This window comes from Bos taurus, chromosome 5 (assembly GCF_002263795.3).
Source record: "Bos taurus isolate L1 Dominette 01449 registration number 42190680 breed Hereford chromosome 5, ARS-UCD2.0, whole genome shotgun sequence".
NCBI classification, from domain to species: Eukaryota; Metazoa; Chordata; class Mammalia; order Artiodactyla; family Bovidae; genus Bos; species Bos taurus.
In genome coordinates, this window is record NC_037332.1 from 98,104,711 (window position 1) to 98,119,616 (window position 14,906).

Here is a 14,906-nt window from a genome sequence, read left to right on the forward strand (position 1 = left end):
CACCCCACCCCAGTCCCAACATACGCCTTGATATCTTATCTACCGTTACTTTATTCCCAGAAATAGCTTTCTGTTTTGTTAGGGTTTTTGCAGAAGTGAAACTGTTGATGAAGAAAACCCTGTGCAACCAGAGACCTTTCAAATGGCAAGGCATGAGTACGAGAAGAAAAAAAGATGTCATTTCGTAAGACGGTGACTTTCTCTGGAAGACAAGATTCTATAACTAGTCTTCGTGAGTGAGAAGCCACCTCAGTCCCCTTACCATCTTCATCTAGGATGATGAGCAGGGAGAAACCCAGCTCTCCAAGCAGATTCTACTTTATTTCTTGGGAAAATGTATCACCAGCCTGCTGAGAAAAAGAGTCAAGCCAGGTATCACCTTTAAAATGTATATATTCTGACTTGGTAAATTATCATGTTGTACCTTCTTTGGGGGCTTCCCTGGTGGCTCAGTGGTAAAGAATTCACCTGCAGTGCAGGAGACCTGTGTTCGATCCCTAGGTTGAGAAGATCCCCTAGAGAAGGGAATGGCAACCCACTCCAGTATTCTTGCCTGGAGAATACCATGGACAGAGGAGCATAGCAGGCTACAGTCCATGAGGTTGCAAGAGTCAGACACGACTTGGTGACTCAATGACAACAAGTTTCTTTTTACTATAATTTTCGGAGGCAGCCCCATGCGTGTTTACGTGTGTGTGGTTCCCTGTCTTCACTGCGACACTGAATGTCACACTTCAGGGCTTGCTCTAGGATTTCATGCCCTCCCCTCCACATCCAAACAATTCCAGAAGAAGACTACCTTGCTGTTTCATAAAAAGAAGGCCAGGTCTTCCCTGGTGGTTCAGCAGTAAAGAATCTGCTTGCCAATGCAGGAGACACAAATATGATCCCTGGTCCGGGAAGATCCCACATACCAAGGAGCAGCTAAGCCAGTGCACCACAACTCTTGAACCTGTGCTCCACAGCCCAGGAACCACAACTACAGAGCTCTCGAGCCACAGCCACTGAAGCCCCCACGCCCTTGAGCCTGTGCTCCACAGTAAGAGAAGCCACTGCAACGTGAAGCCTGCGTACTGAAACTAGAGAGTAGCCCCTGCTCGCTGCAACTAGAGAAATGTCCATGCTGCAACGAAGACCCAGCACAGTCAATAAATAAATAAAATTATTAAAAAAGAAGGCCAGAGACTGAGTATCATGGACCTTGAATGCTTCTCACTTCTGATACAGGTTTCCACTCAGCAATGTGGCAACACAGTAAGTCTGGGTTGGGAAGTTCTTGTTAAAAGATTTAATGAATAGGTTTGTCAGTAACAAAAGAAAGAATGGGTACCTTGACCCTGAGGGGGATAAGTAAAATGTGCTTCTAGGGCCTTGAGCAATTTGCTAGTGGCAGTAACACACCGACTGTGACCCTGGGTTCCGCGGCCAGGACAACACTCATCGGACCACGGAAAGGATGCTGTCCAGCCTATGGGTTCCGTTCCAAGGAAGACAAAACACTCACTTGGGCATCCCATACCACACACTTATCTCCCTTGTTTCTCTTTCTGTTCATCTCTAGGGTGACTGACGTGGTCTTCATTTTTAAATCTATTACTCCAGCAGTGCACTTACCATCTACCATGGCACATCAGCAGACTGTCAAAAGTTAGAAATACGAAACAAATACCAATATCTCTGATGGAGACATCCAAGCAGAGAGACATAAAGAGACTAACATCCAATTCTCCAAATAAAGGAAACCTCTTCATTCTCAGAACTGCTTCTCTGGCCCAACCCCAAGGAAGGGACGGCGAGTACCCGTTTACGGTACATTCACCTCGAGAGCAAATTGTCAGTTGGATGAAAAGCAGAGGTGTTTTATTTTAACATTACAGAGGGGAATAACCATTTCCTCAGGAGGATTATAAGCACTGCTCTAATTAAATTAAAATGCTGCAGACGGTGATATTAATGCATTTAAGTGTTGGAGGGGGGTTCACCACTGGCGGAGGTCAATGGTGTGACTAAAAATGCCGTGATGCGGTTACAGGATTGTTTAGATGCTGAAAAAGGAAAACATGCTGCTCTCAAATGTGCAGACACAACCTATCAAACCAGCGGGCAGAACAAAAGGGAGCAATGCCATTTCTAAGGCCGACGGTAATACCTCAGGGGTGGGGGGTGGTTGAAGGAGTGGTGCCAAGCTCTGGAAAGAGAAAATAAAGCTAGAAATAGTTTTAGGCAAAGGATGAAATGTAAATGTTACTCACCATTATAGAAAGCTTAAATTTTTTTTAAAAAATGGAATGTGGAGTTAGGGTTGCAGCAGGCATGCTACGGAAACCAAAGTGAGCTCCATCCATCCCTTTCCTCACTCCTCCCTGACTGCAAAGGATCACATGGTACCCATCTAGTTCTGCTCGTTGCTTTAAGGCTTTATTTTATTAAAGTGTAGTTGATTTATAATGCTGTATTAATTCCTGCTATAAAGCAAAGTTACACACACACACACACACACATGGGGCTTCCCTGGTGGCTCAGCAGTAAAGAATCTGCCTGCCAACTCAGGAGACACAGGTTCAATCTCTGGGTTGAAAATCCCCTGGAACAGGGGATCCACTATTCTTGCCTGGGAAATCCCATGGACAGAGGAGCCTGGCGGGCTACCATCCATGGGGTCACAAAAAATATCTGTCATGACTTAGCAACTACACACATATATATATACATATACACACACACACATGTATGTTTATATACACATACTTATATACACATGTGTACGTATATATACACATATATGTATGTACACACATGTATGTGTATGTATGTATACACATATACAGATATGTGTGTACACACACACATTTTTCATATTCTTTTCCATTATAGTTTATCACAGGATACTGAACTAGTTCCCTGTGCTATACAGTAGGATTCTGTCATTTATCCATTGTCTATATACTAGTTTGCATCTGCTAATCCCAAACTCCCAATCCATCCTTCCCATCCCCACCTTCCCCTTGGCAACCACAAGTCTGTTGCCATGACTGTGAGTCTATCACTTCAGTTCAGTTCAGTCGCTCAGTCATGTCCGACTCTTTTTGACCCCATGAATTGCAGCACGCCAGGCCGCCCTGTCCATCACCAACTCCCGGAGTTCACCCAAACTCATGTCCATCGAGTCAGTGATGCCATCCAGCCATCTCATCCTCTGTCGTCCCCTTCTCCTCCTGCTCCCAATCCCTCCCAGCATCAGTCTTTTCCAATGAGTCAAATTTTCGCATCGGTGGCCAAAGTATGGGAGTTTCAGCTTTAGCATCAGTCCTTCCAAAGAACACCCAGGACTGATCTCCTTTAGAATGGACTGGTTGGATCTCTTTGCAGTCCAAGGGATTCGCAAGAGTCTTCTCCAACACCACAGTTCAAAAGCATCAATTCTTCAGCACTCAGCCTTCTTCACAGTCTAACTCTCACATCCATACATGACCACAGGAAAAACCATAGCCTTGACTAGACGGACCTTTGTTGGCAAAGTAATGTCTCTGCTTTTGAATATGCTATCTAGGTTGGTCATAACTTTCCTTCCAAGGAGTAAGCGTCTTTTAATTTCATGGCTGCAGTCACCATCTGCAGTGATTTTGGAGCCCCCCAAAATAAAGTCTGACACTGTTTCCACTGCTTCCCCATCTATTTGCCATGAAGTGATGGGACCAGATGCCATGATCTTAGATTTTTGAATAATCTATTTGCCATGAAGTGATGGGACCAGATGCTATGATCTTAGATTTTTGAATATTGAGCTTTAAGCCAACTTTTTCACTTTCCTCTTTCACTTTCATCAAGAGGCTTTTTAGTTCCTCTTCACTTTCTGCCATAAGGGTGGTGTCATCTGCATATCTGAGGTTATTGATATTTCTCCCAGCAATCTTGATTCTAGCTTGTGCTTCTTCCAGCCCAGCGTTTCTCATGATGTACTCTGCATATAAGTTAAATAAGCAGGGTGACAATATACAGCCTTGACGTACTCCTTTTCCTATTTGGAACCAGTCTGTTGTTCCATGTCCAGTTCTAACTTGCTTCCAGATAAATTCAGTTGTGTCATATTTTGAATACCACAGATAAGTGATACATATGGTACTTGTCTTTGTCTGACTTACTTCACTTAGTTTGTTAACCTCTAGAACCCTCCATGTAGTTGCAAATGGCATTATCTCTTTCTTTTTTACAGCTGAGTAGTATTCCATTTTATAGACACACTACATCTTCTTTATCCATTCATCTGTGGATGGACATTTAGGTTGTTCCCGTGTCTTGGCTATAGTGAATATTGGTGCTGTGAACATAGCGGGTGCATGTATCTTTTTGAATTATAGTTCTTTCTGGATATGTACCCAAGAGTGGGACTGCTGGATCATATGGCAACTTTTCTATTTTTTTAAGGACTCTCCATACCATTTTCCATAGTAGTTGCACCAATTTACATTCCCATCAACAATGTAGGAGGGTTCCTTTTTCTCCACATCCCTTCTCGCATTTGTTATTTGTAGATTTTTTTAAATGATGGCCATTCTGACTAAGGTTTGGTAGTACCTCATTGTAGTTTGAATATTCATCTAATAAGTAATAATTCTGCTGATTTTTAAGCTGACTGCTTAGAATCTGTGACAATAGTGTAAATCAACCTCATGCATTCCGGGTTCAGTTAGGAGAATGGTGTTTTTCCTGCTCCCAAGTCTTCTCTATGACTGCATTTTACAGACTACAAGAGTTAAAAACTGAATATTATTATCACAAAAAAAAAACCTTTCCTTTTCAAAGTGATTTAATATAGCACTTCTAGAAATCATAGGGATCCATGCATTTGTTTTTATACCATGAGCTCTTTGAAAAAGCTGCAGGCCTGAGGAGCTTAAAGCCTATTCCTCATTAAGTAAGAACCTTCTGGAAATAAAGATAAAGCATTTCTGGAATCAAGAAAAACAGAAACAAAGTTTGCTTATACAGTCCACTCTCCCCATCTGGGGATTCAACCAACCACAGATCGAAAACATTTGAGGGGAAAAAGAAATTTTGGAAGTTCCAAAATGCAAAAGTTGAATTTGCCATGTGCTGGAACTATTTACATACAATTTACATCGTATAGGTATTGCTGTTATAAGCAATCAAGAGATGGTTTAAGGTATACAGGAGGATGTGTACTGATTATATGCAAATACTACGGCCTTTTTTGGTAAGGGCCTTAAGCATCCATGGATTCTGGTATCCTCAGGGGACATGGAACCAGACTCCCACAGATATCTAGGGACAACTGTATTTGTAAAAAGATGTTTTAGAGGCAATTTCAAAGATTCCTTAACCATAGAGCTGAGATGCCCTTGATTTAGGAACTTTTCCCAAAAACAATCCCCATACTGAGTGCCAGAACTACTCCAGTGGAGGTTTCTGAAGCCCAAGTAAAGCCTTGAGGACAAAGACTGTCATGGAAACAGTGGTATCTCTGGACCATTTCCCAAGGAAATACGGTAAAAATGCTACAGGTGCAGTTTTTGTCCTGTTACACTTTTGGTGTCCCTTTACTGTGCTGAAAACTGGCAACCCAGACAAGAGAGAAAGCAACAGGCACCAAAGACACAGTGGTCATGCTGGTAATATTCAATATTTCCAGGGAAGGATCTCCTTTCCACCCTGCAGGCTTTGAGGAAAGTTGCCTGGGAAAACTGAGGCTTGTACTATAGTCATCTTCTATAGACTAAAAGAAATCTCTCCTATGAAAAACTATTCGGTGAGATTTACTATTGCAACCCACTCCAGTATCCTTGCTTAGGAATTCCCGTGGACAGAGGAGCCTGGCTGGCTAAAGTCCATGTGGTCCCAAAGAGTCCGACACGACTAAGTGACTAAACAACAACAACTAAACTGAAGTCTGCATACACAATCATTTAACTACACTCTTCTGGCTGCAAAATAATTCAAAGTGGTGGTTTAGGTTTTCATTAAATAAGCTGTCATTAATAAGCAAAAGCAACACATCACCAAAAAACTGAACAAGACTGAATTTTGAGCTGCACAGTTTTCTAGGTTTTTAGTGTCAGGGATGCAAATAGCACACATGAGAACCTAAACTAACACATTCTTGAATGCCAGCGTCTTTCACTTGAAAAACTACATTGAATATTTTGTTCATCCCCAAATTTAGCAAGATCAACTTAAAGAACTTGAGAAAAGATGTAGACGTCACTCTTCGCTAAAATGTACACACTGTCACAGCTCACAGCATCTTTGATATCTTTCCAGAAAGAATCCATGTACTTTAGGATCTGGGGTGAGGAGAGTAACGTTAGGATCTGAGGAAATCAAATCCGAATTTTGGAAGAGAAAACCAGGTACATCAGATCACAGCAGTTCAGTTGTGGTGCTATCTTTCCTACCCACAGAGGCTGCAGTAGATGTCCCAACAAGTGGCCCGAGTCAGCTTTCCTCTTAAGAGTCCAGCTCGTCTCCTGAGGGAACCATCCTTTCTGGGTGCTGAGACAATAGACTTTTACACCCCAATTGATCTTCGGCTTTTAACATGCTTGCTGTCACTTCCAGAAGAAAAATGGAGGACTTTCCTGGTGGTCCAGAGGTTAAGAATCCACCAGCCAATATAGGGGACATGGATTTCATCCCTAGTCCAGGAAGATCCCTGTGCCATAGAATAACTAAGCCCATGTGCCACAACTACTGAAGCCCGCTCACCCTAGAGCCTGTGCTCTGCAACAAGAGAAGCCACTGGGCACTATAGCTGTAGAGTAGCCCCAGCTCGCCACGACTAGAGAAAGCCTGCATGCAGCAACAAAGACCCAGTGCCCCCAAAAATAAATGAGTAAGAAAAATGGCAATATTCCATGAAAACAGGGTGGGCAGGAACTACACTCCTGGTCTCTGGAGCTACACCCCTGGCTTGGTCTTCCAGATGCCCGTGCAGTCCGGGAAGGGAGGGTGCACCCCACCATCTACACTCACACTGAAGTGGAGTCCTTCCTAGGAGCCCAGCTTCACCCCCCCCAAGGAGTGCTCTTCCTTTGGACACTCAAGAAGATGGATTCAGGACCTGAATTATGTAGTTTCCTACGTACTTACATGCCAGTAAATCCTTAAGGAAATCAACCCCAAATATTCACTGGAAGGTCTGATACCGAAGCTCCAATACTTTGGCTACCTAATGCCAAGAGCCAATTCACTGGAAAAGACCTTGATGCTGGAAAACATTGAAGGCAGGAGGAGAAGGGGGTGACAGAGGACGAGATGATTTGATAGCATCACTGACTCAATGAACATGAGTTTGAGTAAACTGGGAGACAATGAAGGACAGGGAAGCCTGGTGTCCTATAGTCCATGGGGTCTCAAAGAGTTGGACATGACTTAGCGACTGAACAACAACTACATACTTATAACTGAAATAGTCCATTTTCTCCTCTTCCTGGCCTACCTATTACATTCTAAAGTCAGAAGACAGTGTATTGTATTTAAGAGCTACAATTAAGTCAAAGCACCTTCAATCTTTCTTTTGCCCAGAACTGAGTTATCAGTGCACAAATGGATAAATAAATAGAAGCATTGGCAACAGGCCCTGCAATCAAGCACTACTGTAAAATGTCATTAAGGGTTCATTCTCCCTATGACTGTTATGAAATTGTTCAGCATTCACCAAGCATCCACTATGAGCCGAGGTCTGGACCAGACATTATGAATTCTGCCCCCATTAAATCCCGGAATTCCAAAGATGGCCCCCAAACTAAAAATTTCTGGCCAGGACATGGAAGCAACCCAAACGTCCATCGACAGAGGAATGGATAGAAAAGATGTGGTATACATACACAGTGGAATATTACTCAGCCACCATAAAAAAAAAAAGGATGAAATGATGCTATTTGCAGCAACATGGATGGATTTAGAGATTGTCATTCTGAGTAAACTCAGTCAGGTGGAGAGATACAAATATATTATGATACCGCTTATATGTGGGATCTTAAAAAAATGGTACAAATGAATCTATTTAGTGAACAGAAATAGTGTCACAGGTGTAGAGAATAAATTTATGGTTATCAAGGGGGAAAGGAGGGAAAGGATAAATTGGGAGATTGGGGTTGACATACATACACTACTATATATACAACAGATAACTAGTAAGAGCCAACTGGGGACTTCCATGGTGGTCCAGTAGCTAAGACCTGGGTCCTGAGTTTGACCCATGGTCAGGGAGCTAGATCAAACATGCTGCAGGTAAGACTCTGCATGTTGCAACTAACGGCCTCATATGCCACAGTGAAGACTGAAGATCCTGTGTGCCGCAACAAGACCTGATGCAGCCAAATAAATAAATGCTAAAAAATAAAAATAAAAAAGAACCTACCAAATAGCACACAGAACTCTATTCAATACTCTGTAATGACCTATATGGGAATAACATCTGAAAAAGAGGGGATATATGTATAACTGATTCACTTTGCTACACCACAGACACTAACACAATATTGTAAATCAACTAGACTCCAATAAAAATTAATTTAAAAACATCTGTATCACTTTACCCATAAATACATATAGGTACTTGTATATAAATATGGGCTTCCCAGGTGGCACAGTGGTAAAGAATCCACCTGCCAAGCAGGAGACACGGGTTTGATTCCTGGGTCAGGAAGATCCCTTGAAGAAGGAAACGGCAACCCACTCCAGTATTCTTGCCTGGGAAATCCCATGGACAGAACAGCCTGGTGGCCTATGGTCCATGGGGTTGCAAGAGTCAGACACGACTCAGCGACTGAGCACATACACACTCATAAATATACTCCTCAGAACACATGTTCCAACCTTTGTTGGAAAAAAAAAAAGTCATTGCAACAACCAGGGAGGGAAGCTGGTAGCACTAAGGGAGCACTGGGTATATGCTTCTCACGAGCCCTCTATTTTATTTCAGACTCACAGTAACCTTGAAAGGAAGTCTCATGACCCCCATTCCACATGAAGAACCTGATCTGAAGATGGCAGGGAGTAAGCCATCTCTGCAAGGCACCTGCTCAGGAGATGGTATGGCTGGTAAAAAGAGGAGAAATGAGAAATTACATGCAAGTTGGGCCAGTTCATCAACAGTGGCTTCAAAAGTTCTGAGGAATCCCATGAGGTAAGTTCAAGCTTATAAGAACAGCTGCAGTTTTGGAATATTTCATTGCAAATATTCCAGTGGGGTCCCTGAGGGTCACCCCACAGAAGCCTCTGAGCCAGGAGGCTGACTTCCTTAAGCCGTGGCTTCTCATATTGGGAACAGAGATGCAAGGAGTAAGTGCCTTTAGCTGAAGGAAGGGGACTAAACAGAACGTATGAGGGAGCCCCCTGGCATGACCCCTGAAATCCACCCAGGAGTGCAATTTACCTGGAGGGCTCCCTCAGCAGGGCCGTCAGGGAAGTTATAGATCACTGGTGCCTATAAGGACTTCACCTCGTACAGGAAGCTCATCTTAGGAGATTTCTGAATATTTATGCTCCTTTTTCAATTTCTGGATTTCTATGTTCCTTTTTCTCTAACATTTTCTTCAACACAAAAACCATTTCCCTACTCAATGCCTTTCCATCTAACCAGGAGTGACAAATCTAAATGTGCAGGTGAGAAAACAGGAGCAGTGGGGAGGAAAGGCCTGGTCAACATCTACTCGGGGTCTATTGGTGCCTCGAGCCCTGTACTGAGGAGGTGCTGAGTCCGGCAGCCCATCACAATGGCCACCATCCAGCAAGGCTGGTCCAGTGGTCTGAAGACTGACCCTCTCCTTCTGGCAAATGAGGGAGGGATGGAGGCACTGTGGGGGCCTGCGGGGGAGAAAGATTGAACAGATCCTCACAGATGTTTTAAAATACATAAAGGCTCATGTAAGACAGAGTGAAGGTAGGCTACAGTCCTTAGCATTGCAAAAAAGTCAGACGTAACTTAGAGACTAAACAACAAGCCAATTTAAGCTGAGGCTGAAGGGTGATTCTGAAAGGGGTCCCTGGGCTGGGAATTAACTAAAGTAGAACCTGAAGGTGCCTTATAACTAAACTCCAAGATGCTGCTTCTACATGTTCTCATATCTCCCAGCAAGTCAATGCTTATTCATTACATTGTGGGCAGAACAGATCCAAATAAAAAAAAGATCAGGAGATAGATTCCCTTCTCTATCAACTAGCCCCCCACCCTCCACCCCGGGGGCCCTGCACACGATCCAAGGGTTCTACACAATATAATTAGAAAAAAGCACTAGTATCTACAACTTGGAGCACCCCTTTTGAAGACAAGCACCAAAGCCAAATCCGCAAGTAGCTTTCTTTATTGTTCTAATTGTAAAACATCTTAATTAAGATCCTTTCCAACCCTGAGATGCTATGAATTTTTTTTTCTTCTGAATTTCTGAAATATTTCTGACATGAATAGTAAGCAGACTCTCAAGCTGTGATTTCTTTTCATGCCAGGTTGTGGTTTCCAGGGAGGCCTATGCTTGAAGGATGCTCAGCTCCTTTGGCTGGAAGCCAGTGCCGAGGCAGGCAAGGTCACAGGCTTAAGACACCATGGGGAAAATGAGATGCATGCCACCCCACAGCCCAGATTACACCCTAATCCCTGCCAGGATGCAGATGATGGCATCTCTGGTGGAGATGAGGTGAACATCACACATCACCATCCTGCAAACCCCATAAGTGCATGACCTACTGATAGTGTGTCACTCAGGTGTAAGAAAGGCGGTGGGACTTCACACAGAAACAGCCAGTGTCGCCTCTGGGAAAAACAGTCAGGCTGTGGGATTTATCCATGGATGCCCCTAAGCTTTTGATCCACCTTTTGAAAGCAGGGTCACCGAATCCTTTCTTCCTAATTTTTAAAAATGTTTTTGTTTAATTTTTTAAAAGTATGATAACAAATTTACAGGAGACTTGGAAAATACAGAACAAAGTTACATAAAGTTCAACTATATGTGTGTGTTCAGTCAGAGTCGTGTCCGTCACTTTGGGATCCAGTGGCCTGTAGCCAGCCAGGCTGCTCTGTCCATGGGATTGCCCAGGCAAGAAGGTTGGAGTGAGTTGCCTTTTCCTTCTCCAGGGGATCTTCCTGACCCAGGGATCAAACTCGTGTTTCTTACGTCTCTTGCATTGGCAGGCAGGTTTACCACTGAGCCACCAGGGAAGCCTAGTTCAACTACATGTTACAATTATTTTTTAAGTAAGACTTTTAGTTGGAGTTTCAATATCAAACTCTCAAAAATTAACAGAATGAAGAGACAGAAAAGTCAAAGGATGTAGTAGACCTGAAAAGCACTATGAACCAATTCAACATAATTTATATAGTGTTCACACAATAACAGGATAGAAATCCTATTCAAGTTCCCATAGACTATAAACTAGGAGACACTGGAACATATCCAGGGACATAAAACAAGGTGCAAAAATTTCACGTATTGAAATCATGCAGAGTCTGTTCTCTTATCACCACAGAATTATGTTAGAAATCCCTATTAGAAGATATTTGAAAATAACTCTTGTATTTTCAAGCCCAATGTGACATATACCAAGAGAATGCTTTAACTTAGGCATTGATAGCCTCAGTAAAGTTAAAAGACTGAAGAAACACAGAGGGTGATTTTAGAAAAGAAAGCATCTAAATGATAAATTAATATCAAAGATACTTTTAAAATTCCCATATATTTGGAAATTAAATGTCCACTTTCAAACGATGGATGCGTCTAAGAGGCCGTAACAAAGGACTTCTTAACTAATTCTAGTAGCAGAAGCAACAAGAACTTAAATGAAAAGCAGCTTATATCCAGGGCACAGTCAAGTGCGGCCAAGTTCGGCTCTTGATTAGCTGCTTTCTACTCCATTAATGCTTTTTCCTCTAATGCTTTGGCCATTAAAATTAGCCAGTCTGCAGTGTCCCTGCCTGGGGCTAACAAGTAATGAACTGCGAGTGTTACTATTTAGTTGTATCAAGGGCGCCATTAGAGAGAGCTTCTCAATTTCTCCCCCTAAAGGAAAGAAACCTTCCAGGCAGTTCTACCTGCCATACGGCTGCTCTCCTACTGCACTCACAGTGTCCCAGGGGACTCATGGGACCTTAAGATCTAGGCGGAGGAAAGGATGAGGGTCAGGCTCATGTGGAGACTGCAGATCAGAGGCAGAAGCAGCAGAGGCAGCTCCAGAGAGATGCTCTGAATCTGTACTTAACCATTCGCTCCTCCCTCCCTCTCTACCTGCCTTCTTCTGCCTCATAAACCTTCTCCCCGACCCCAAGCAGCTCTCTTCTTTCTGTTACAGCATCACTCTAGGCTTAGCCCCCATCTTCATTTCTTTCCAGAATGATTGTACCTGAAAGTCTTGTTAAAAAAAAATAAAAGTAAGAAAGAGAAGTTTCGGCTGCAACTCACACCCTCAGCTGGTGGCTAGGGATGGTTGGAGGGGGAGGCAACTCAGATCTCCTTTACAATTGAAAAGATATTTTTGCCTTGTGATACATCTTCACAAAATCTCGACAGCTTAAATGGACCACACACTGATTGAGAAACTGTTGTTGGTGAGTTGCTAAGACGTGTCTGATTCTTTTGCATCCCCAGTGGACTGTAGCCTCCCAGGCTCCACTGCCCATGCAATTCTCCAGGCAGGAATACTGGAGTGGGTTGCCATTTCCTGCTCTGGGGGATCTTCCCAACCCAGGGGTCAAACCTGTGTCTTCTGCATTGGCTGGGGGATTCTTTACCACTGAGTCACCTGGCAAGCCCTGAATGAGAAATATTAGGATTTAAAGATTGGTTACCAGGGCAGGATGTGCATTCTAGTTCAAGTAAAGATATTCCAGAGAAATATGAAGAAAGTTTCTAAAATAACAGCCCCAGGAAGTCCCTTGAAGTCCTAACTATATGTAGCCCACTTCCAGTGAACTGGGAGTCACCCACCCACCCAGCCCCATGCCTAGTTCATTGGAAATGGGCTGCACCGAGTTAGGACCTTGAGGGACTTCTGCAGACTTCACTGGGACTGTTATCTTAGAGAGACTTTCTTCAGCATTTCTCTGGAGTACTCTTATTCGAACTAGACACTCACCCACCCCCACACCTCAATCAGGAAGGGAAAAGGCTAGGTCAGAACCACTGCCAGGGGCAAGTTGAACACTTCCCTTGCTCTACATATACCAGATAATTCCTGGGTTGCTTCAGGCTGAGAAAGAAATAGAAAAAGGTCTGTAAACTACACCTAGAGTAACAAGTGCAAATTAGGCCTGGAAAAGATTTAGGTCTGGAAAATGTTTACTACCAAAGGAATTTCAACAAAATCCTATAAGAACACTATACTTAAAAAGCAACATAAAATGCGTGGAGAAAAGGGAACCCTCTTATACTGTTGGTGGGCATGTAAGCTGATACAGCCACTGTGGAGAACAGTATGGAGGTTCCTTAAAACACCAAACATAAAACTACCATATGATCCACCAATCCCACTACTGGGCATGTACCCTGAGAAAATCATCACCCTGATGTTCACTGCAGCACTATTTACAATAGCTAGGACATGGAAGCAACCTAGATGTCCATCTACAGATGAATGGATAAAGACAACGTGTTACATACATACAACAGAATATTTAAAAGTGAAAGTTTTAGTCACTCAGTAGAGTCCGACTCTGCGACCCCATGGACTGTAGCTCGCCAGGTTTCTCTGTCCAAAGAAATAACCAGGCAAGAATCCTGGAGCGAATAGCCATTACCTTCTTCGAGGGATCTTCCCAAGCCAGGGGCTGAACCTGGGTCTCCTGCATTGCAGGTGGATTCTTCACTATCTGAGCCATCAGGGAAGCCCACAGTGGAATATTACTCAGCCATAAAAAGGAAAGAAACTGAGTCATTTATAGTGATGTGGATGAACCCAGAGTCTGTCACATAGAGTAAGTCAGGAAAAGAAAAACAAATACTGTGTATTAATGCACATGTATGAAATCTAGAAAAATGATACTGATGAACCTATTTGCAGGGAAGGAATAGAGATGTACATGCAGCGAATGGACTTGTGGACATGGGGTGAGGGAAGGAGAGGGTGAGAAAAATTGAGAGTAGCATTGTCATATATACATTACCATATGTAAAATAGATAACTAGCAGAAAGTTGCTGTACAGCACAGGGAGCTCAGCTCAGTGCTTTGTGGTGACCTGGAAGGGAGGGATGGAGGTGGGGTGGCAGAGAGGCTGAAGGGGGAGGGGATACATGTATACATATAGCTGATTCACTCTGTTGTACAGCAGAAACTAGCACAATATTGTAAAGCAATTATCCTCCAATTAAAAAAAAATCAATGTAAAGGAAATAAGTCTCAGTATATGCTAAGGAAACAGGCATTACAATTCCCAACCTTTACCATCACAGAATGCTATTTTTAAGGATAAGTGAGATGAAGCTTATGAAATATTATGCTTTCTTGAAAGGAAGGCTCTCTATAAATGCAAGGCATTATTACAATGAGAAATTTGAGAAGTCCTAAATAAAGCACTACCTTTTTATGGATGCCTTGAGAATTCAACCTGACTTCATGTTATAGAAAGGAAAATTAAGTTAACTGAAACCACAAATGAGGATGGAAGATGACCTCACTCTACGATTGACTGAGAAATCAGGGCAGATTTGATCCCTCCCCACCAACACCCGGCAGCCTCTGTAACTCAGAAGTAACCTAGAGACAACCCCAAATGGCAATTAAGAGTCACACACTTACATTTCCTCTTTTAGAAAAATTTTTCCAGAAGTCATGACCATCTTGGCAAGTAATTTCTCATATACTTTGCCAGGAACCATAGAAATTTCCTAATTTTTATAGACACACGTCTCCTTATAGGGATTCAGAAAAGGCATCTTCCCTTTCATTGTGGTCACAG

At 42.9% G+C, this 14,906-nt stretch overlaps 1 protein-coding gene across 4 annotated transcripts in view; it reads right to left on the bottom strand.

Moving 5' to 3' along the window:
* ETV6 (ETS variant transcription factor 6) overlaps positions 1-14,906 on the bottom strand; it is a 288,749-nt gene that overhangs the window by 167,984 nt on the left and 105,859 nt on the right.